General features: G+C 35.6%; 1 protein-coding gene across 2 annotated transcripts in view; it reads right to left on the reverse strand.

Annotated features, from left to right (window-relative positions):
* LOC149773084 (baculoviral IAP repeat-containing protein 8-like) overlaps positions 1-9,216 on the reverse strand; it is a 29,596-nt gene extending 20,380 nt beyond the window's left edge. Inside the window, exon 1 of one of the 2 annotated variants that reach the window (XM_089946922.1) lies at positions 9,108-9,216. The gene's annotated coding sequence lies outside the window, so the exon portion shown is untranslated. The remainder of the gene's footprint in view (positions 1-9,107) is intronic. The other variant, XM_089946924.1, reaches the window with a different exon arrangement.
* Between the last annotated feature and the right edge of the window lie 16,704 nt (positions 9,217-25,920).

Here is a 25,920-nt window from a genome sequence, read left to right on the forward strand (position 1 = left end):
ATAGCCACAGGTCTGGGCCAATAACAACCAAATTTCATATGGGAATAATCCTGTTTTTTACCAGTCTTTTCGAAGCTGTGCAAAACATGTCTCAACATATGAATTTGTTACTGAAAGTAAACGTTTTATTAGACTGCAGATAAACTTGGGGTGGGGGCTAGGGTAAATTGAATTTGTTTTCATCAATATAATCACAACAACCACAAGATGCACAGAACCGACAACAACAAAATCCAAAAGGACAAATACAACTACAACAGCAATAAGAAATCGCAAATCCTGAATGACTGCAGAAAACTCTACAACAACGACAAAATCCAAAACAACAACAACCACAACAAATGCAGGTACAGATTCCAGTAAGACAACAAATACAGACTCAAATAATGGACCAAAATCAACAACAACCACTAGGGATTAGACAACAGCAACAACAAGAACCTATACAACTACAACAACAGCAGGGCACCAAGCCAATACAGCAAGAAAGTAGACCCCAAATTAAAACAGCAAGACCAACTAGAACCATCACCAAAACCAGACGAGATACACCAATATTTGAGGAGAATACGACAAGAAGAGGAAAAAGAAAAAATGAGACTGCAAAAACAACAAAAAACAGAGAACAAAGAAGCGCCATCAAATGCGGAAAAAAGTCAAATAAAAACAACAAGCCCAGCATGTAAAGCACTCAAAGAAATGGACAAGGAAAGAAGGAAGGAAAAAAGAAGACTAAAAGAGGATGAAGAACGAAGGATGGAAGTAGAAAGCTGGTTTGACAAAGATGAATACTTAGAATGAAGAAAAAAAAATCAACAAATTAAACAAATTTTAAAAAAATAAAACAATAAAACTATTATTCATGAAAACATTAAAACGATAGCAAAACATACAAAATAGCAATCCAAAACATGCAGGGCCTCCCTAACTGGTCTAGAAAGATCAAACAAGAGAGAGAACCCCCCCCCACACACACACACACAAAATAACCAAGGTTCAGGTTGCTATCTTGTCAGCCAGAGTGTGTGCAATATAAATACAAACTGTGCTATAATGTCGCAGTGTGAATATTGTTAGCAAATGGAAGCTGTGTGAATAGTTTTTGTAAAATGTAGTAAACTGCTGCATATAACATATACTCTGGAAAAAAATTCCAATTTTTATAGTGTTTTGCTGTCCAATAAATCAGCCATCAAACCTGTAATGGTACTGATGTGTGTATGTCATGTTTAGCAAAGTTTCTAAATATGATGGACTTGTCCCAAGTGCACTGACCAATAACCATGCAGATAGTCTTTTGTTGGTACTATGCACATCCATGTCCTTCCAAAAAGTTTGTATACAGCCACTGTGCTACTTTATACCACAGTCACCTACTGGATCAGGTTCATAACATTAGTTTGGTTCATAGTAAAACAATGACAAGCATATACATATATCAGCTAAATGTGTATGCGCTTCTTTTCATAATGCATAATGGAAATCATCCTTTGTAATGTAGCATGTAGATAATCTTAAACAATCTGGTTTAACCAACCTACCAGGCAACAAACACTGCCAACAACAGGCTTGAGTTTCCATGGGACATGTTATATCCTTTTAAGCAGTATCAGAAACTGTTTTAAAGAAACCAACATCAGGTATTTAAAATAATGTTATTGTTTTACACTTTGTTATAAATATTCAGGCATAAAGGTTCACCACTTCTCCAGGACTAGAGGTTGCAAAAACTTCATTAGTCCCATCTACCTTTACACTTGTCCCAGAATTTCAGTAACTTAGATTTTGATGAGATGTATGTCACTTTGATCACAAAATAACAAAAAAATATGTGCAAATTATTTGTGTCCTCACAGGACTTAATTTTTTAGCTTTTCATGATCAGGGTAACTTATACTATATATTTCTCCAATACAGCAGCATCATCAAGACTGATTCAAGTCATAGATAATTATCAATCTAGTGTGACTGAACAGTTCAATGTCTCAGTGGTATTATATTTGACATCTTTGTGGTCATAGCGTCTAGCTTATACCTTTTTAGAGAAATATGTATGTCCGACTCAGTGGCAGCCTTAGATTTTACCTCTCCACTTTCACATGAATATTCCTTCTTCTAATTTTCTTGTTAATTAGTGCAGTCACTTCACTTCAACTGGAATATCATGAGTGGGAGCTCTTCCTCTGTATTATCAATTAAAAATTACAGAATTATTAATGCCAGTTAATCAGTTCATAAAGTAAATCGACACTAATGCAGGTAAACACTCAAGTATGAGAGCAGCCATTGAAACATCTGAATAACTTTTCCATACACATTAGGATAAGACCTAGCTTGGTACCCCAAAACATTGTTTTTTACAAGCGAAACTAAGTATACTTTTTCCTTGTACAGTACCAAAGTCCTGAGCTAGATCACAGATTTTTGACAAATTTAAGGTTGGCTATATGTGTAACAGTACCAATTGCACAAACCCATTGGGGGGGGGGGGACTGATATTATAGGGAACATTTAGGCCAATAAATCGGCCCCTCACCCATGATGATGTTGATTTTCAGGTCAGGTTGTCCATCATTATCAACACAGATTTTGAGGGGTTGATTTATCTAACTTGAGAACATTGTATTCATGATTATACAAAAAACCTGATTGGTGCATTATGTAAGAGTTGTAGTATAAAAAAATGCTGAATCTCTTGTCCACATGTGAGATTATGTTAATTCCCATCTAGGTTATATTTTATGTTTTTATGACATTTTTAAAATGTGATATAAATCACTGAAATGTATTTAATTTGACTAGATAACTCTTACCACTAGATAACTGTTACCATTGTTTAGCTCCAGCAGAGTTATCACTCTTTAATGCATTAGAGCACCTGGTCCATGTCAAATTGACAGTCTAACATTGCTGTCTCTGACAGTGTTTGACATCCATGTTGAAGTAGGATAGAAAGTATATATATTTCGTCAAACATTAGCACTGAGGTCTTTGGAAAAACAGTTGCTACCATCATGACAGTCAACACAATGTAACAAAGATGTTTAAACACTACTACATAATCGTGCTAGGTTTGTTTTGTTTGAATTTTTTTTTATTGCTAATAATTTGGTCACTTAGCTCAATATATATTCATATATTCAAGTGATTATAGAATATGCACACACATAACAGTTATCAGTGACTACTCTCTGTAGTATCACAGGATATGAATGAATAAACATGTTCACTTGTAAATCAAATATAATACAGGTACTAAAAAAGGTGAAGTATGTATTTTACCAGACTGTATTTTGTTTTGGGTCTTTTTTTGGTCAGTAACTCACTTGTGTACAAGTTCAAATATATTATGCCAGTCTATAAGGAATGCCCTGTGCTGTCCATTGGGGTCAGAGTACTTGTCCCTGATCCACCAAACACAACACAGCATAGCTCGTCTCTTCCCTCCACCCAGTTTGCCTACTATACACTGGTGATATGCTTGGAGCCAGTTCACTTTCAGCGGTATGCTTTCTCTTCAAGAACCAACACATTATTCCTATACAGTCTGGCAAGTGCTAATACTGCTGTATCAATCACTAGTACACTTAAGTTATGTAAAAAAGATTCTCTTATTGTGTACATTGTATAATGAAGCAACAAAATTTCATCTTTTGTTTTATATCTTTCATTCAAAATGAATTAATGGATTAATCAGTATAAATCTGAGAAACATGAACAAGCTGTAATTGCTTTATCATCCTAATTTCAATGAGGCAACAACAAAAGACACAGATTGCATTCAAGCTGAAATATATCATTTTTTGTTAGAAATAGTGTTCTATGAAGGCAGCACATCTTGATGGCAATGAAGAAAAAGTTTTATATGACCAAACCCCAGAAATAATGATGAAACTAGATTTGGTATATTTGTTTTTATATGACCTACTACAGGGATTTGACATGGTATGATGGCTATGTTGACAATGTACAAGGTAAAACATTTACCCCTTATTTGAATGGAGTAAGACTATACTAGGTGCACATGATGGTAGCAGACATTCATCTGGTGGAATATTGGAAAAATGTAAAGTAAATGGGTTGATATTAAAAGCTGATAGATTTAAGTGTGGAAATGCAGTATTACCCTTGACTTTCCACAACATATCAGTTGTCATTTGTCAGCATCTAGTGTAAACACACCAGTCTGAAATGTTTGCAGATGGTTGGGGTGATAACTCTTAACTCATTACCCTTCTGCCATTCTGCTGGTTCATTGATGCCCAATATAAGGGTCGCACAGTTTCTCTAGCACCCCTTTGAGCAGTTTTGTTTATTACAGATGAAAGCAATCATAATATCTGATTTTTTTAAAAAATGATCAAATGAAAACTAGTCTAATGTCATGTAATGTAAGGGAAGTAACTCAAAAAGATTTATGGATTAATGCTATGTAGATTATGTCTCTTGTAACTTTCATTAAACCCGAAGGATACAAACATGGTCAAGTGAAATATATGTAAATAGAGATTTGGTAAGCAATCATTCATTTCTGTTTTTACATTTAATCTGTGGAATCAATTACAGTTGTGTTCAGATATAATCTGAGAGAAAATATTTATTGTTATTATTATTTATTTATTGTTTTTAAATTATTTGTTGGAATTGCTAAGTGCTTATTGACTTTTTGGACCAAAGCATTACTTTGAGATTACTGATCACTTATTCAACATTCTGGTACATCAGGACATGCAAGACTGTTTGAAATCATTCTGAATATTCTATACTTTGGGACTTATAGGACACTTAGGATTATCTGTGATTGAATTAACAAGACAATAATTGTCTCTTAAGTTTTCACTTTCTAACTTTGAGAAATATATTGTTTTTTTTCTAAACTTGTTGCTTCTCTTATTTCTGTTACTTAGTTTAAGACCTAAAGGCATAATAATATATTCTACATGTATGAAAGACTAATTTTTTAAAAGGAGTATTAAAAACCAGTTGTCTCAACAATATATTATCACTTTTGATGAACAAATTCAAATTAATAACAAAAAAGTCACAAATATTATAACAGTTGCTTGCATGAGACATCCCTTTAAAAGATCTTTTTAAATACTTTCAGATTACATTTTAACAGATTGTAATTTTATGTTTGATTTATTCTCTTGTTTAAAGGAACTTGTCAAACAATGTGAGTAAATTCTTATAATCAAATGTGCCTTTATGGTGGTGTTAAGAAAATTTGATCTCTGTTTTTATCAGAACAGAACAGAATATTATTTATTTAATGTATGCCAAAAGACACATAGTCCATATAATATATAATTCAGATACAGTGAACTTTCACCTTAATTAATGAATAAATAATGAAGATAAAATCCTGTATGCACATAAATCCAGAGAGAGAGAGAGAAGTTCCTGTATTCATTGTGATATGACTATGTTTCTACACTAAGTAACAGAAGGAAGTGAAACCATCAGGCTTAATAAAATCCATCAAATAATTTATTTCCCTAGAATACAAAGTGAAAAATAGGAGGAATTTAAAGTATTATTACAAAATCCCAAATAATTCTAAGTGTTCCTGCATGAGTTCAAAATATAGCATGTTCCGAATGAATTTCAGTGGTGCTCCGAATCAATTCCAGGTCTTTAATGTGCTGATGTACCAATCATTTAAATGTGACAATATGCCAACAGTCTTAATGAATCATGATGATATAACCCAGACAAATTTTGAATGAATTCACAAAAATTCCAATGCAGTGTTTTTGTCCAAAAAGTCAATTCCAATCAATAATTTAAAAAAAATAATTCCTCTCAGGTTCTAACTAAACACAAATAAATTACTGAGTCCACTTGACAGATGTTTTAAATAAGAATAAATAATTATGGTGATTACAACCTTTACGTATAATTTATGACAGGATAAGGGGACCAGGATGTTAGTCACTTTCTGATCAAATTCATAAACAAGATCAGGTCTGTTTACTTTAAAACTTTTAACGAATCTGTACAAGGATCAGGTAAACCCTGTTTTTCTAAGGGAAAACCCAGTTTCCTGAACTCCAAGCACATGTGTTGCTTACAAATGATTGGTATCTTGATATATAATCTACAATCATGGACAAAAATTAACTATGTAATATGTTGATTACAAATGAGCATTACAATCTACAATAATGGACAAAAGTTAAATGTATGATATAGGTGTACAGAACAATTGCGAGTGAAAAATCACACATTTACACATTTTTTTAAATTGCTAAATCATGTTTTAGCCCACGTTTTAAATATGTCTTCAGTCTTGGGCTTAACCGATTTGTTCAATACCCAGTTGAAGATTTTCAATAATAGCTCTACAAATTCTTTTAATTTCGTGATGATAATCAAATCATTGTTTTGTGACTCTTTGTTGGTCATACATTATTTTAGCATTTTCTTCAAGAAAAAAACAACTCATACTGAAGCTTGGAACAAGTTTGTTTTCTTTTTTTTAATTCCTTTGTGGGATTGGAAATGTGCAATAGGGTGGATGCACTCTCTTGTAAGTCCTAAGTTGTGACCTAATGAATGTGATCAGTGTTGGGTCTACGGTTAGTATGCTGGACTAACAATCGATAGGGTGTGGAATGGGTTCAAATCCTCAACGTAACCATAGAATCAGCCTTTTTCAGCTTACTCAGCTACTGTGGTGTTCTATTGAACAAGGTATATTCTCAAATGGTCTTTTGAATATATAACCTAATTGTGTTTCATAAAACAGAAGCAAAAACAATAAACCAAATTTGTTTTTTTTATAGGATGAACAACCCTCAGTAAATGATGAGGAACAGACAAGATGTATGCTGGCTCTGAACTTCGACGATAATATGGGTAAGTGTCACACATCATAAATACAGAAATCATTCATGAAAGTTCACACAATGCATGTGAGATGTATAATCTAGCTCATATGAACCACAATATGTGCCAGGGACTCTAGCACATTTCATTTCTGGGCATAAATCTTGTCCCCTCAAGTTAACCAGTTTTCTATTTCGGCCCATAGCTATTGGAGAAATTATATTAGTTGCCATACCAATCAATTCCAAACGTAACTGGTTTCCACAAAATTATCTTATGTTTCATTTCACTCAACTCTAATGTTTCTTTCCTAAATTTTGTTAAATTTCTGTTTCTTTTCTTATCAGCAACAACTGTCAGATGAATGTATATATCTATTTATGTACATATATATGTATGGTTCTTATTTTATAGGCAAAACAGAGCCCAGTGTACTAGATACAGAATGTGCACAGAGTGACATCCAGACTGGTTTTCTGACTTAACCAACATTAGAGTTATCAACGATCTTCGTAAAGAAGGTCTGGATTGTTTGTGTTGAATGATATAAATTCCATAGTAATATTGTAATAAATAAATATACATTTTCAGTAGAACATTGTAAAATATACAATTTTTGATAATCTATATATTTTACACATAACTTACTGCAGTTAAAATAGATTAATATCATTAAATAGAATTTTTTAACTGTGATTTACACTCGCTTAAAACAAAACCATACAAATACATGGATGTGTATTTAGTTCTTGTTATCTTGTGCTAGAACATCTTATTCTTTCCTTAAATCAGCTTATTTTGCTTAACTCTTGTGTATGTCTAGGTTTTGAAAAGAGATGGAACATAAAAGGGGTTTCTTGTAAGTATTTGACAATTGTCGATGCATTGAAGGTGTATATCTGACTGAAATAGAAATATTCAATGTGATAAAGGGATATATATATATATATATATATATATATATATATATATATATATATATATAGTATGCTTTCAAAAGTGTATTTATATTTTTACATGTTAAAAATCAGTAACCTTAAATATAATAGGTAGAGAGATATTTGGAATCCAGGACATATTGTCAGTAATACTGGACAGGGACAATGATGAAATACAAGACAAGCTAGGCAAATAAAGCAGGTAAGAGAATTGCTGGTATTTATAATGAAAAGTATAGTACAATTCTGTTAACTTGAAAATGCCTTGTTCAAACACCTGGGATAACTAGAACTGATGTTACAGACCTGGTAGAATGTATGCAGCTATATTATAACCTCCTTTAATCCAACTGCCAATTTATTAAATTGATTATAAATATAACAGAGTTTATGTCAATTGGAATTCCAGAGTGTCGAAGAGATTTTGATCTGGCAGTACCTGCTCTGAGTTTAAGTAACAACAGAATAATTAAGAAAAAGAAAATATACATCGCTTTAGATAAACTTTAATGAAATTTTTGCATTGTCAAGTTATGATTAGTCCACTATTTCCTAATATTAGACACTTTTGAAATATATTTAAATAGTTCTTTTAACAGTATATTTAGATTTTAAAGTTCAACTTTTATAGTCCTCAGAAATATGATGGTGTTTTTTCTTTTTTTTCTTCTTTCTTTTCTCTTTTTATTTAATGCAGCTATGCCCGTCTTACAAGAAAAAAACAAACTGTTGCACCAGGTAATGTGCACGGAATGATATTTCTCACCATGCGAACACCACAGTGTGCAAGAATTTTTCTCCACATATATTTTTCATATCGTCTACTCCGATCGCCTAGTGGTTAGAGCATCTGCCTTGGAAGCGGGAGGTCACGGGTTTGAATCCTGGCCAAATCATAACAAAGACTGATAAAAATGATACTAGCAGCTGCCTCCCATAGTGTTCAGCATTAAGAGGTTAGTGTTAGGATTGGTTGGCCTGGTGTTAGGATAATGCGACTGGTTGGGATGTGATGCTCAGTAACATGTCTGTGGCATAATACCCTAGTACTAGACATTACTTTAAACTGTCACAATGCAGACATTGTAACATGACTGAAACATTGTTAAAACTGTTAAAAACCCAAAACACACACATACACACTTACGCTGTTTCATGTCCTTCTGATTTGTCCAACCGAAGGTCAGAATCTACATGGGTGCAATATTACGTATATAATTATGTTTCCTTAGTATTGAATAGCATTTACACTTTGAGAAAACAATGGAAATTTTGAGTACATGAAGACAAAACCAGTGTGAAATACATTTGTATATTGACAAATTACATTTTGGTTACCTTTGTGTAATAAAATCCACAATAAAATATTGCATCATCACATCCTGATATGAAACACATTCACTACAATATTCAATGTCGGCATTAGCACATGGTTGCATAGTTGTTATTTACATGCTTCAAGTACATGTACTTAAATTGCCCTAGGTTTTTCGTCAGTCTGTTCCCATCTTATTGAGGCTACCAAGGGGATGGGGCTATTCACAGGAAAATGAAAACCTATCAACAAGTTGGTTTACATGTATTTAGTTACAGAAGTCATCATGAAAAGTACATAAAAGATCAACTAATTGTTGAATAAAGTACAGGTCGGAACTGGCCACTTGCTGACATAAATGATTTAGGTGGGAAAATTAAAGCCTGGCAGCAAGATCAATTATATTGTTGAACAAAGTATGGGTCGGAATTGGCAGCTGGTCGACGTAAATGATTAGGCGGGAAAATTAAAGCCTGGCAGGAAGACTAACTAACCATTGAACAAAGTATGGGTCGGAACTGGCAGCTTGTCGACATAAACGATTAGAAAACAAAGGATTTGTTCAAGCTGGGAACCATGTGCTTCTGTTGATATGTACGTTTATTTTTTTATCTCGACGTCGAGATAAGCATGACAATTTTGGTTGTAATAGTAGACCAAGCGACAGGGACTTTGCTTTTTTTATCGAAATAGGCGGCTTGTTAACATAAGTGATGTCGATATAAGTGGGTAGGACTGTACACCAATTCATGATGGACTTTATTCTGTTTGTAACCTCCTTAAAGATGAATACAGTTTTGTCCTTGAGTGCTAACAGCCAAACATATAGAGAAATATTTTAAAAAAAGACCGAATATGTAAAAATATTGGAACTTATGAGTACCCAGAATACTAGAAGTTTGAATAATTTGGCCATGTACATTTATAAAGTTTTTAATAACAGAAATAGCATCATATATTCCGATATCTTGCACATATTTATGTTTCAGTCCCGATTTCTGCAAGTTAGCCACAGAACCACCGTAGACAAGTTAAAACTCTACAGTGGTAAGAGTGAAATAATGCTCGATAATACCCATTCTGAATATGCTGCAAAATTTTCCCAAGATTATGATGGGGAAAAAACACTGAAATCAAAAACATCATGTGGAAAAGAAGCCTTTTCCGATCTTCAACAATAAATAAGCTTTGTTTTTACTTTATAATGAAGTCTAAATAATGAAGTCTAATCAAAATTCAGAGCATGTATAGAAAAGACCTATGACAGTCGTAGATGCCTTTATTGTGAGGCCCTGTCGCGAAACACAAAACAACTATGTTATGGAAAATTCTGACTTAAAAGACTCAATTTGAAATGACAAACAAGTGTTGTGTTTTGTTGCTGAGATACCATTAGCAGCAGAGGAGGGGAGCAGACCACTTAAGGGAAGGGTCACCCTTGTTATACAAAAAAAAATAGTGACCCTTCATAGAGGTCAAATACCATGTCTACGATTATTGTTTGTCCCCAACATAATTGTAGACGAGCCTCCTCTGCTGCTATGTTATTCTGAATAATCTTGGGAATCTTCATCTGAATCTTGGGAATCTTCATCTGAATCCTGGGAATTTGTTTTATGTTTCAAGTAATATTCAAGTTCTGATGGTGGTTTTTCTATTTTTGGATTTATGTTTTTTCTTTTTCTGTAATATATCATCAAACTTCTGTATCGATCTCCACCGCAATTTGTGCAAATCTGATATAATCCTCTAACGCCGTTGTTACATCTAACACATCTTCGTGGACCAGCATGAGGGTTTTTCTTTACAAGATAATTATGTTTTTTGCAATATTCTCCACGACATTTTTTATCACATTTGTTAGTGGTTCCTTGACGCAGCCACGCACAATTGTTCATTATATTAATGATATCAGTTTAATTTTATCATCACCCCTTCTGCTGTTATAATAATTAAATCATTATGTTATAATAAAATGGTACATCCGGAATCTCATACTGCAAGGATAGCTCGAGAACGATTAGAAGCAATTAAAAAATTTCTTCCTGTTAGAGATTCATTTAGAAAAAATCTACAAGCGCAGCAAGAAGCACAAGTTGAGTACGAAGAGGACACTAAAAAACTGTTTAAGCCCGTCACTGCAGCTACTGAACAAGTTGCAACAGTCATCAAAGAAGATCTTCTTCCGGTATCAAAACAAACTGCGGCGCAGACTGAAAAAATAGCAAGAAGAACTAAACAGACAAAAAAGATTTTACGAGATCTTCCAACTGATATAGCTGCAGCTCAGCCTCCACCTGTCGGTGAAGAAATACTTGAAGGTATTGGAAAACTTCGTACTGAATTCGCCGACGTGAGAAAAAAAACATGCATCTGAATCCAAACCAGTAGGAGAAAATTTAGAATTGATTGCAAGATTTAACGAAGGGGTTGTTGAAGATATTAGAAATACTGAAAAAGAAAAATTACCTGAAATGATATTATTTGGTATATTTAATAAATCTGGTATTTTAAAAACCAGTCATGAAAAAGTAAATGATGATAATTTTATTAAATGGATATATCGCGTATATTACAACAAAAAACAAGCTAGAGGCCCAGAATACGAAAGTCTTCATGAAGAAGTAAAAAGACTTTATAAAGAGAGAATGAAACAACTAAAACAAGAACAACTCTCGCAGTATCAACTTCCTCCACCTCTGCAACAGATAGAACAACAACAGTCTTCTCCACCTCCGCAACAGATAGAACAACAACAGTCTTCTTTGCCGAAACTTAAAAAGAAGTATCTTAAAAAAGCAAAAAGGTTCTTATCTAAAGACACAGAGACAACAGAAGAAAGAGATCCTGACGATGATCCTCCTGGCGCTGTAGGAAGTGGTTTTTTGACTGCATCAGGAGAAAATAATTTTGTTTGTCCTAATAATATCCTCAATGACGTGTCACGGTTAGAAGTTCTTATAGGGGGAAAACGTGCAGGAAATAACTCAACAGAAATAACCAATGAAGCAGCTGATATTTGCCGGCGACTATTTCAAGGTGGTATCATGGATATCGGCGTTTACCGAGAACTTATTGATGAGCTCGTTGATGATTAGTCACCGCGATTAGATAAATGGTAAATAAAATAAGATGATCGTACACAATAATCATCGTAAACCCGTATCGGTCAGAGCGGTAAACTCACGATTACCAATCTATAGGGTTATTTACGGAGATGGACTTGGTGATGTCATTCGGGGATTATTCACAAGGATAGCTCCAAAAGCAGCACCTATTGCAAAACAATTATCGATGAAAGCTATCGATATTGTTCGTGAAAAAGCTCCTGGAGCAATTGTCAATGTTGCTGGTAAGGTGTTCTCGGCGATCAAAGACAGACTATCACGATTATTGCGACGAAAACGACAACCACCAGTGACACTGGCAAGTACTGATATTAAGCCCGCAGACGTAAGTAAAATAATAAATCAAGCTGCAAATCAAAAACTAGCAGCGTTAGCAGATCAGGGACTCGGTGAATCGGGAAATAATGTCTCAAGTTTGATATCAGGAAGTGGAACTTCCCGAAGTGGAACTTCCCGAAGTGGAATTTTCCGAACGCGGTAATCAACGTGTTAGACGAAATAATTATAATAAAATGTTCAAGCACGTAGCCGACACAGCATTTGACATGGAAGCACCTGTCCTTAAGGATGAATCGGTACGTGATTATCAGTTTTATTCTTATGAAGCACGAGTACCAGATCAACGTGGAAGAATTGAACTACAAGTTCATGACAGAAGTAGATACTTTTTACCCGCTGAGGCGTTTATTGAGGTAGAAGGTACAATTATAAAAACGGATGATAATAATTACGCAGGTGCAGTAAAAGTTGGTTTTGTCAACAACGGGATCATGGCATTATTTGATAGTGCCACGTATATGATTGATGGAAAAAATATTGAATCGATTGAGAAAGATGTAGACGTTGCTACAACAATAATTGGTCTAGCAAGATATTCTGATGATTATACAAGATCAGCAGGTCCCACAATGATGTTTGTGAAAGATAACTCCAAAGACCCTGAAAGCGATCCGTATAATATAAGACGACCAAGAAACTTCGCCGGTACCGGTGATGCTGATGTGACACCAGTGGTTCATGGTGCTAACCCAAATTTCAACTTGGGGTTTGCAACGCGTAGAAATATGTTGTCAGGAGACAACAGAAGTTTTTCATGTACAATTCCACTATCGCACATTTTTGGATTTTGTAGGAATGTTAAAAGGGTTATTTTTGGAGCTAGACACACGGTTGCTCTTGTAAGAAAAATTAATGATGACGACGCTCTGTGGAGACCTGTTGGTGACGCCGGTAAAGTAATATTATCGAAGCTTTCACTGTGGATGCCGGTAATGACTCCAATGATCGCAGAAGAACAAAAATTGATTTCTCTCATGGACACAGGTGGTAAATCCTTGTTGTCATGGTTGATAACAAGCACAGATAGTATGCAAACTAACGTTAACGGTCAGTTTACATGGCATATAGCATCACAACAAGGTGTTTCTGCACCACGGCATATTTTTATTGCGTTTCAGGAAACTAATCGTTTAAACTCACAAACTCACTCTCATATGATATTTAACCAACTAGGTCTCACAAATATTTCCTTACGGATAAACGGACAAGAACCAACAGAAAATATACAACTAAATTATGCACAAAATCATGTAGGACGTGCATATCATCGTTTGATGTCATTTATGGGACATGATCAAAATGTAGATACTGGGTTGCAAATATCACAATATGATTTCAGAACCTTGTATCCGATTTATTATTTCTCACTGGAGCATCTTGATCTATCAAAACAATCTGTCGTTGATATACATCTTAAAGCAACATTAGATACAGGTAATGTTAATTATAGAGCAATCGCGGTTATACTTAGCGATAAAGCCATGTTACTTGAAGGTGGTAGTGGTCGAATGAGAGTCGTTGATGCACCAGTGGAAAATCTTTAATCGTGTTATTTAAAAACACGAGTATTATCATAAAATGCCATATCAACACGTTAGTGTCAGTCTGACTCACGGTCAGATTAAAAACCTTCAATCAAATTCAGCAAAAAACTGCGGAATGAAAATATCACTAAAGCGAGATCAGATCACGGGTGGTCAAAATAAGCTATCATTATCAGAACGCCAGCTTAAACATTTCAACGACGCTAAACAATCAAAAACAGGCGTCAAACTCAATCTCTCTGCGGGTGCGGTTAAAGACTCAAGTAAAACAGGCGGTATATTTCCACTTCTTGCGGCTATTCCAGCGTTAATAGCTGCTGCCGCGCCAGCCGTAGCAAAGGCAGCCGCGTTAGGTGCTGTTGGAACAGCTGCTGGAATGGCTCTAAAGAAAGCAACAGGGCAAGGATACAAAAAAAAAGGGACGCGGCTTAAGATTGCCAGGATCTCGTTGGGGAAGAGGTCTAAGGCTTCCACGTTAGACGTTCCAGCATCAAATTTTGATTTACTTGATGCCGCTAAATGATTAAAAATATCTGCCTTTAGAGGTGTTTTCATGCGAGATCAATTACCAAAACAACCAAACAAACTCGAAACAGGTATTATTAATCTCGACGAACGTTCCGGACCTGGTACTCATTGGGTATCATACGCGGTTGATCCACGTGGAATCGTTTATTTTTATTCATACGGGTTAGCTCCGCCTGTTTAATTTATCAAGTATGTTGCGCCACTTCACGCAACAACCAAAGTTTGGTATTCAACGCTACCCACACAAACAATGACGGATCCGCCAATATGCGGCCGTGAAGTAATTAATGTACTCGACGCTATATCAAAATCATCCAGGCCGCCACATAAAGTCGTGCATGATTATACAAGCAACCGATTCGTTTTAAACAACAGGTCTTATTATAATGGTTGATATTTACGGAAGATCTTCTTCACGTGTTAAGAAAAAGCCCGGCGACGTTGATCTATCGAAGTACGCGACTAAGGATGACCTCGCTGATATTATGAACCTGGCTGGAGTTGACCCAGATGAGGTTGTTATTTTTCAGGATCGACATGGTAAACTAAAAAGCAGCAATATCAAATGGAATGATATAATTCGACGAGTACTTGGTGCAGTTACGGATAATATACCCGTGTTTACTGACAGCGGCAGAATCAGGGATTCAAGTATATCGTTTACAACCATCAGAAATCAAATTACGGCAGCTGCTGATAATCGCGTAAAAAATACCGGTGACACAATGACAGGTGAACTTAGCATGAACGGAAATAAAATAGTAGTTTTAGGAGATCCAACATCCGGTGAAGATGCTGCAACGAAAAATTATGTTGACACCGTAGATGATAAATTATCCACGCTGAGAGCCGAGTATGATGTTCACGTAGGCGCTTTTGGAAGATTTCGAAGAAATTTTCAAAAAACCGACGAATCCATAGATAAATTCTTCGGTACTCCGCACGCCGTTGACATAAATCTCGTTGATATCAAAACTAACCTAGACACGATCAAACGAACACAGCAAGACATCGTAGCGGGAATTCCTGAAATCGTTAATAAAACCAGTCTGATTAAAATCCCAGCCGGAATAACTTCCAGGCATATTACCAACATCGTATGCACGGTATCATCGGGATTTGCAACATGGTCGCAGCAAAATAATACTATCAAATATACTGCAACAGTCACTGGCGTGTACAGGCTGTCTGTGTTTAGTGCTGCAAAATTTGAAATATTTACAACGTTTCCATGGCGTCATTCCACCGACAGGTTTTCCGGGGTTGTATCTGTTATATTAAATAGCAGAACCGAAGAAATATTTATTCTGGAAGCAGCTGATAAGAAATTAACCGCAACATCCTTCTGGTGGTGTTTGGAATTTGTAGCTGAAACACCTCAATTGGTTACGGCATAAAATATAATGAGTGCTATCGACGTTCAAGGATTTAGGTACAATCAAGCGCGTGAATGGCAGGCAGCGTTGAAAGATCGAGTCGAACAATATACAGTAAAAATAAAAAAGTATCAACGACGATTAGTTATCATCGACGTTGTTGTTTATTCGGTATCCGCTGTTGTTGCCGGAAGCGGAATAATATTATCCGCGGTAACAATGATGGCACCAGTAGCTGTGACTATTTGTGTTTGTGCAACTACGACAATTGCAGGTGTGCTTAATATCGTTGCAAAAAAAATATGTACTTGCACGAACGAAAAATTATCCGATTACAAGATAAAATTACACATAGCAACTGTCGCATACACGAGGTTATCCTCGTTGTTATCAGCGAGTCTCAATGATGGAATTATATCCGATTTTGAGTTTTCAATGATGATCAGCGTATACAATTGCGCTGGTATTAAAGGTACGAGTATCAATAATGACGGAATTACTACAGCAGATCGTGACGAACACAACCCCGCACAAGACCACGATGATCTCGCTAAGCTGGATTAATCCTGAATTTAACATCAATCTTCCAACAGCAATTCGCGCGAATGAAATTGCACTAGCACAATTACGAGTATATTACAGCTGGCCAAACATCAGATCGAGATCATTTAATGGTACACCAGCAAATAATTCGCTTGTATTTGCTGATAAAAACAAACCCGATGGAACACCTGACTGGGTTGTTGATGGAATACCAACTGGTAGTTATGAGGTCGAACAAATCAATGATGAATTTGCTCGTAGAATAAAATCAATAACAGGAAAAGAAGCAAAAATATCAATTAATGTTCATGAGCCGACGCTGTCCTCGACGATTGAAATAAACTCGCCTGATTATGCCGTTGATATTTATCAATCCACGATAAGATCCGTGCTAGGCTGGCCTGAAATATCACCACCGACAACACAGATACCACCAGAACCGAAAAAGTCTGATTATGTCACGGATAGGCAATCATATCATGAAATTAATCCATCATACCGGGAACGACTACGTATTTTAAAAAATAAATCACTGTTTAGCTTGTTTATCTTTTTCGGTGGTACTGAGGCGTGGACTTTTAAAAATCCCGGGGAAATGAATACTTTAGGTATTCATCAAAGTGATATTGTTGAATATTTTCAGGAAATCAATCAAGAATGTAAAAAACAACTAGATCAACTAAATCAATATTTTAACGAACATATTTTTGACATATCAGCGTCATCACGTGAAAAAATCATCACGCGTGTGGAAATATTAAATCAGCTTGTATCAGATATGGAATATTTTAATGACCGAATAGTTCAAGCTATGGTTAGTTTAAAAATTACTGAAATATCTGATGCAAAAAGATGGTTAGATAAATATAAATTAACAGAAGCCGATGTACCAAATTTTAAATTTCCCGGGTATAGTGTAGTTGAGTTAAGAAAATCTGTCAATGATGTCATTGATGAGTTCTTTCCTAAAATACTTGATGCATGGACAAAAATAACCCCACCAGCAACTGTTCTCAGACATAATAATGATCCACTCGGCGGCGGTAGGCACATATCTCCGGGAATCGTTAATATAACATCGACGATCGCGGTTAACCTAGTTTGTGACGTAATCGAAGGCAGTTATCAAATAGATCTTGGAAAATCAAATCAGGCTCAACAAGGATACATCCTATACACGTTCACACCACAAGTTCCCCCTGGCGATTTGATCGTGCAAGTACCAACCAATCCTGTCTATCTACGCACACATAATCAGTATTTGTCACGAATAAATTTCAAACTCACGGACCACCTTAATCGCTTAATTGACCTACGTGGAGAAGAGCTTGTAATAAATCTGTATGTAAAGTCGTAGAAAGATCCAGCACGTGAGGGTTTTTATACACTTGAAAACGCGCGTTTTCACAAAACATAGAACAATTTAGCCACGGAAACGAGGATTTCTTATTAACACAATGAACTCCGTCGAGAGAGATAGATCAGGCACATTCCTGCATTAAAGTCGATCAACTATTCCAGAATGAATAAAATAAGGAGTGGATTAAGAAATATTTTATTTTATTTTATTTCATCAGAAATATTTTATTTTCTGAATTTCAGTGAAAAATCAACAAATTTCGTGTTTTTGATGGGTATTTTAGTCGATTTGTCAGGGAAAATTTGTCAAATTACAGTTTTTCGTCAGGTCAAACCTCAAGCGGTTCTCTAATTGATTTATCGATAAATCGTCAAAAACCCTCATTTTTTTCGAAAACTACCAGAAAAATTAACAAAAATCGGATGAAAAATCTCATTTTTTGAGCTAATTTTACTGATTTTTGACGATTTATCGATAAATCAATTAGAGAACCGCTTGAGGTTTGACCCGAATGATAATGGAAAATTCATCAATTTTCACTGACAAATGTTGAAATATTTTATTTTTTTTCTGAAAATTTGATCATTTTACATAAATCTGAGTACCAACTAACCCATCAATTTCAGAATAAATAATAATTCAGAAAAAATAAAATAATTCAGAAATAAATAAAATAATTCAGAAAAAATAAAATAATTCAGAAAAAAATAAATAATAAATCTGACTACCAACTAACCCATCAAAATTACAAAATTGATTGGTTTGCATGATTCAGAGTATTAACTAACCCATCAAAATTACAAAATTGATTGGTTTGCATGATTCAGAGTACCAACCAACCCATCAATTTCAGAAATAAATAATAATTCAGAATAAATAAAATAATAATTCAGAAATAAAATAATAAATCTAAGTACCAACTAACCCATCAAAGATCTCAGTCATCTTCAAAATTACTACTTTGGACGGGGTTACTCGCTAACATAATTTTTCTTAATAGTCTTATGCGAGTACTAATTGTTTTCTTTTCCTCGTACTCGTGGGATAACAGCGATCTAATTTTTTCCACTGCGGCAGAGAGAGGAACGAATTCCTTCACCTGATTATCTTCTACGGTAGCTAGCGACTGAAACATAGCTGCCTGAATCCGCTTTATGAACTTATATTGAGATGATAGAACGTACTTATTTTCATTCTTAAGCTCTTCTAACGTTTCAAAATCAGATATTATTTTTCCAGGATTTAGTTCATCAGATATATTAATTCTGTTTTCTTCTAGTTTTTTGATGGCAGAAATAATGTCTTTGATATTTTCATGGTTCATTATATAATATATAAATCTTTAAAATAAAAAAAAATATCCCTAGAACCCCTATCGAGTCTTTAGCGAGTTCGTCGGGATGTTTCAAGGACAGTACAGCCAAGAACTCATAGCTTGCCATCGCATTCTATCAAGTTCACCAGGCACATGAAATATTCCTTCTACGAGAGCTTCTAACCCGTCAAACAACGGTCTAGAGGCCCAAGAAGGGGGACGGCACAAACATATATTATGAATGAACCTCTATTCGAGTCTTTTAGCAGGTTCAGTAAATATGTAATGAGATGTAATGAATGAATGAATGTAATGAGATGTAATGAATGAAATATATATAATGAATGAATGAATGGCCATTTTCTCCGCTCAACAGAACCACCTACCCCAATAATCAACCCGTGGGTGGTACAAAACATGTATCAACCACCGGTGATATGTGGTTTGGATGGTTTTGAGAGCGGAGAGAGGCTGGCGGTGCCCCAATTAATTATAAAAATCGCTAATATGCGTAACCACCGACCAATTGTCAGTCATGGGATTCGATCCTGGACCGCGAGCGTCACAGTCCAATTCGATACGGATTGAGCTATCAAATCTTATTACAAACATATGTTTCGGAAGTTAATATATAGCTACAGCATTTCTGAATTCAAGAAATACGTTTTCACCAAACAAGTTAGATTTATAAAAGCTGGATTATTTACTATACCACGCCATCTAACTGTTAGATGTTTTCATTCTTCCTATAATATAACTGTTAGATGTTTTCATTCTTCCTGTAATATAACTGTTAGATGTTTTCATTCTTCCTATAATATAACTGTTAGATGTTTTCATTCTTCCTATAATATAACTGTTAGATGTTTTCATTCTTCCTATAATATAACTGTTAGATGTTTTCATTCTTCCTATGACTATACGAGATTTTCAATCCTCTCTATGTCTGTTCTATGGAGAAATATATATTACGAGATTTCCCACTCGTAAATCTGTATCGTGGTCAAAGGAGTATTTAGTTGTTAATATTACTCGATAAAAAAAAAGTAACCACACATACGCACACAAATACATAATCACACATACGCACACACATACGTATTCAAATATATTTTGCTCTGAACAAGGAAAATGCAATTGATTTTTAATTCCAAACACTATATACATGTATTTCTGTAATTGAGTAAATACATGCAGGATCCCTGTCCTGTTAACCCGCCACGATCGATACATACTAGACGCTGGATTCTACATTCAGTAAGCTGGCATATAAATGTCGGTTTTCTGTAGTTTGGATGTAATGTATATGCTGTGTTGTTCTAAATGTTTCACGAATAGAACAGAAAAATACACGAACTGCATATTTTTGTAAGTTAGAAACCGAAATAATTATGACCATAAAATTACCTCCCTTTCATGAGTCAAAAATAAGTAGTGTATGGGGGAAAATCTGTGACATAAATTAAAAAAATTAATTCGAGGTGGTAATGATAATTATTGATATCGGAAGATAATTTTTTGCTTATATTTTTTCGAGAAAGCGGTTTTATATATATTTTCTGCTACTTTTTGTACTGAATGCGGGGTAATATCAAAATATTTCGCAGCTGAATGCATCGAACGAAATATAATTTCTTCGCCAGTTTCTGTGTTTGTAGCCTTGATCACCCTTCTAGAAACTGTCTTACATCTTCCAGTATTACCACGCGCAGAGTTCACGCTTTGCGTGACAACACAAAGGTTGGATAAATTATTGTTTTGAGGATCCCCGTCAAGATGATCAATAACAAGACCGTCATTGATCAATCCGTTATGACACTCATAGGTAAATCTATGACACAGATAATGTTTCTTTCCTCCCTCGTATGTGAACGCTAGATAACCAGAATTAATGACATGACCAACTGGTTTTTTTAACCTGCAGTGTCTGATGATACCATTAATATTTGATTCGTAGTTTGTCACGACAGGATGTGGGATAAATATATTTTGCTCCATATATGATAATATTATTTGTTTAAATTATTGTTTGTCTGAAAACTTAGTTAGATAATCCTCCACGGATTTTATAGCATTTTCACTATTATTATTTTTTTTGTCATAATATCTTTTAAGTTCTCTGAACCGTTTCCCCCCGCACTTTCCACATAATTTTGTTTTTCCTCGCACTCCAGTACCACATCGCAGACATGGTATTGGTCCTAAGCTTCCACGGTTAACGCACTGCATGTGTTGTCCGCAGAACTCCCTTTTACAGGATTTATTACAACGAGTCAATGAACCCACCATGAGCCATCTGCATTGAGACATTGTATACATAATATTTTAATTTAAATACTTGTCTGAAATATAGTATGAACGAATTCGATAGATTATCCCGAATAAAGCCCTGGAGCGTGGATAAATTCAACCTCGACAGAATATCTTCTGACTTACCAGTACGAGATCTGGTTGATCCGAAAAATAAAAGTTTGATTAATAAAATTCACAACGCCAAGAAAGAATTTCACACAGATGGTGCATCTCATGTCTGGTCAACGTTCAAGATTATACACAACGGCGCCATTAACGCTATGATGAACGACAAACGAGCAGCAATTATCATTAACTACCTCTTTGATATTCATCAAGGTAATCGCAAGTATCTTTTCAAAATAAAATTCGTCGTGTTGACAGAAACAAATGATTGGATTATCCGTGACAAATATGATCCCGTCCATGGTAATAAAAAAACTGTCGTACTAAGTAAAGATTCCAAACCAGGTCTATTGACAGGTATTGACAAACTGTATTATGAACGAGCATATCCTGTGACCGCGGTTATTTATGGAATCTATGTGATAAATGAAAAACCTAGCGTTGATAAACTAGCGCCGATGAAATTTTCAAAAATAAATTGTGTAGCTGAACGAGTAACAGAACATTTTACCGTTTTGACTCGTGGAAACGGTCTAACGGATAAGAGACGTAAAATAATAAACACGTGGGGAGAAATGGTTAAAGATACTGGTGCGTCTATGAAAGATGTCGCTGAGTTAGGAAAAAGATTAAAATTTCCAATAACCGTAGCGACGATAACTGGAGAAATTTTGTATGAATCAAAATATAGATCAAAAGGAGCTTCGATCGAAATTATTGATCATAACTCACACGCGTGGACTAACGCAGTAACAATATTTCCACGAGATCGAACTGTTAAATGTTATCCCGGAGACATGTTTGATTTTATTAACGAAATAAGTAAAAACGATCCTGTGTCAGTATGGTTATTTCATTCTTGCGTGGAGGAAAATAATCAATTTGATCAGTTTGTGAGGCCAAATGGTGTTATGTATCGAACAAATCATCTTCACGAGAAAATGAAAAATCTTGCACTGCAATACACTGATGACACTGACGAATTATTGACCAACTGCTTTACTGTTCCGTCCGTTGCGGCTCATTTTGCTAGAAAGAAAAATTCGTGGAAACCAACTCGGTTTGATTTTCTCAATGACATAGTATCCATTTGTGTCGAATATGGACACGGCGGACTATGGAATACTAAATACGATCACAGAGATGTTATTTCAGTTGATATGGTTGCGTGTTATCCGGGAAGTTTTCTTGGATACGGAGATTGTTCTGTGTATTTTGAGCGATTCGGTCATCCCACGCACGAAATGACGCGAGTATCGATAAATGGACCATTACCGGATTTTGATCTGACTGGATTTGCTCGTATCGAGTCATTCGAAATGTCTAAAGGACTCCATGCAATTTGTTATGTTTGGTTTGGAAAACATTTTTCGGAAAAAATGTGGACACCAATAGTACTATTACGGTATATGCTTGATTGCACGATGTTAATATCGCTGACGATCAGCGAAGCAATTATATCATATCGAAAACAAACCGAAGTTTGGTTACCACATTCGGATGAAACCGATTCGAAGGATCTTGGTAGAAAAATAATTGGCAAATTTACCCAAGGAGCAGCATATGATCACAGACAACATTGTACAAGATTGATCATGGACGACGCTGAGTTAGATTTTATAATCGCTGATACAACGAACAAGAACACGTTTGTAAGTCGAGAAACAGCTTTCTTGTCAAATGGAAATAAACTAGGTACAATTGTGAACTACATGGACGGTGAGTCACCTCAGTATACTCATTTAAGATCATCGATGCTCGCGTATGTTTCAATAAATCTATTATCGATGATAAATAAGGTTTCTACGCACGCCGTCAGAGTTGCTACCGATTCGTTTTATATAAGCAAAAAACATTCAATGCTGTTAGAAGGATTAAACATAGGCACTTATGCATCGTGGGGTTCGTGGAGAATAAAAAATGAATATATGCTCGATTATTCCGAATCCGCTGATGTTGCGGTTAAAGATATTTACTGTAAAAAATATCAAACGTTGACGACTTCGTTGTTACCATCGGTATACGATCTAATAACTAGACACAAAACGGTTTATCTAAACGGACCTGGCGGCAGTGGTAAAACCACTCGAGCTATCGAACTATTTCAGAACTCGGATATGATCGTGCTAACACCCACACATAGACTCGCGCGAGAGATGAAACAACGCGGTGTTAATTCCTGTACTTATCACAGCTTTTTTCGATGGCAGGGTGATACATGGACATCTTTAAGGATGGGAGAGAAATACATTCCAAGGATTATAATATGGGATGAAATATGCACTGTACCGCAAGAAACATTAAAAACATTTCTTGATTGGTTGTTAACAAGAAATACTGCTGTGATAATGTGCGGCGATCACGGTCAACCACCACCTGTAGCTGGACCATCTCCACATGATTGGCTAAAGAACTTTGTCGATTATTACGAAGAAATAACTGATGATCATAGAGCACTTGATGCAGCATTGAAGGAATTTAAAAAATTAATCAGACTACAACCGAATAAAATACAGTGTGAAATAATGCGCGAGATAATTTCAGAAACACCCATGAAAGACTTTATGCAAACGTGGCGACCAAACGATTTGATAGTTGCAAGTAGAAAGATAGTTCGTGATACACTTCAGCGGGAGTTGTTTCAGTTACAACGAGAAAAGTTTCCAACGTTGTCAGTTCCACTATGTTATCGACCAGCAGATACGCGACGGCAAAATATCGACGTTGATATACCAGGAGAGTCAAAGAGGAAACAGAATCTTGTATTGAATGATATTGTTGCCGTCGACGTTGATGTTGTTGAAGATGCTCTACGTGCTGATAAATCCCCGTGGACGCTCGGATACGCGATGACGATTCATTCATCTCAGGGATTAACTATTACTGATACAGTTGTTTGGATCGTTGATGATCACATCGAATGGTCGAACTTGGTTTATCTTGCAGTGTCTCGAGTTAGAAAAATATCTCATTTGAGACGAATCGTCATGGACTCGTCAGTGATCAATGATGATGTTGACGGTGATATAATAAGAAAAAAATTATCCGGTTATGAACGGTGTGATAAAAAAAATAAACGCAATTTTGATCTTGATGTTGATTTTATTAATGCGCTAAAACAACAACAGAATAATCATTGTGCAAGTTGTAATTGTATAATGTTATGGCGGTATCTGAAAAATGATCCAAGACAATTTACCGTAGATAGAAAAAATAACAATCTTGGTCATACACGAGAAAATATCATGTTGACCTGTCTTGAATGTAATCGACGCAGAGGCGCCAGCGCCTTGGGTGCTAGTTAAGTGATTTTGGTGGTAATTGTGTATCCGTAGGGATTACTTGTAATTGTTCACGCACAAATCCGCGTTGAGGAGCAGCCGAATCTAGTCTGTAGATTGCGGGTCTACCTGGCGATCTTGTCACGGTGGATATCTTATGCGTGGTAACACTCCAAATAGGATCGGTCGCTCTTTTTTTACCGCCTTCAAGTTCGCCGGGCTCATATAAATATCTAACTGTAACATCACCCAATATTTTTTGTTTTTCAATATCTTTTCGTTGTGTTGGTATATTTGTTTTGGTAATTGCATTAATGGGTTTCGTGTTGGTTGTTCGTGTAATCTCATTATTTAATGCAGCTATCACGCTTGGTAATCTTGCCACCCATTCACGAGATCTTTTATCCTGAATCAATTCCTTCGCGTATTGATATCCAAATAACCGCTCAGCGAGTGTTCGATTAAATCGCTCAACAATTGCCTGATCACGATGAATTGCAGTATGCCCTCGTCGTATTTTGGTATTATGTTGTTTCATCAACGATGATACTGGACCAAGAAATTCCTTGCCAGGATCAACCTGCAGCAGCTGTGGCCATCGCAGACCACCTCGTTGATAAATTCGTTTAAATGCGTCGGCTACTTCAGCAGCTGTTTTAGTCGTCAACGGTTCTGCTTCTTTATATCTACTTGCAACGTCAATGACAGTTAACGCGTATTTGTACGTTTTTCTACGTACAGTATCATATGGTAAAAATAAAATATCAGCTTGATGAACTTCATTAGGAACACTGACACTGAAATACGCGTACTGAATTTGTTTAGGACGTGGTAGATAAATTTGCCATATTGCCTGCCTGGACAACCACGTTTTAGCGGCAGAATGTTTAACCGCTGCTGCATCAGCGAGTTTACTAATTGCTGATTTACCCTTCCAGTATCCAATTGGTGAATAATAAATCGATTCCATTATATATTACCAGCCCCTAGCGCTAATTTACTTT

The sequence above is a fragment of the Sinohyriopsis cumingii genome, unplaced genomic scaffold (genome assembly GCF_028554795.1).
Source record: "Sinohyriopsis cumingii isolate HCF-2022 unplaced genomic scaffold, ASM2855479v2 utg000913l, whole genome shotgun sequence".
Taxonomy (NCBI): Eukaryota; Metazoa; Mollusca; class Bivalvia; order Unionida; family Unionidae; genus Sinohyriopsis; species Sinohyriopsis cumingii.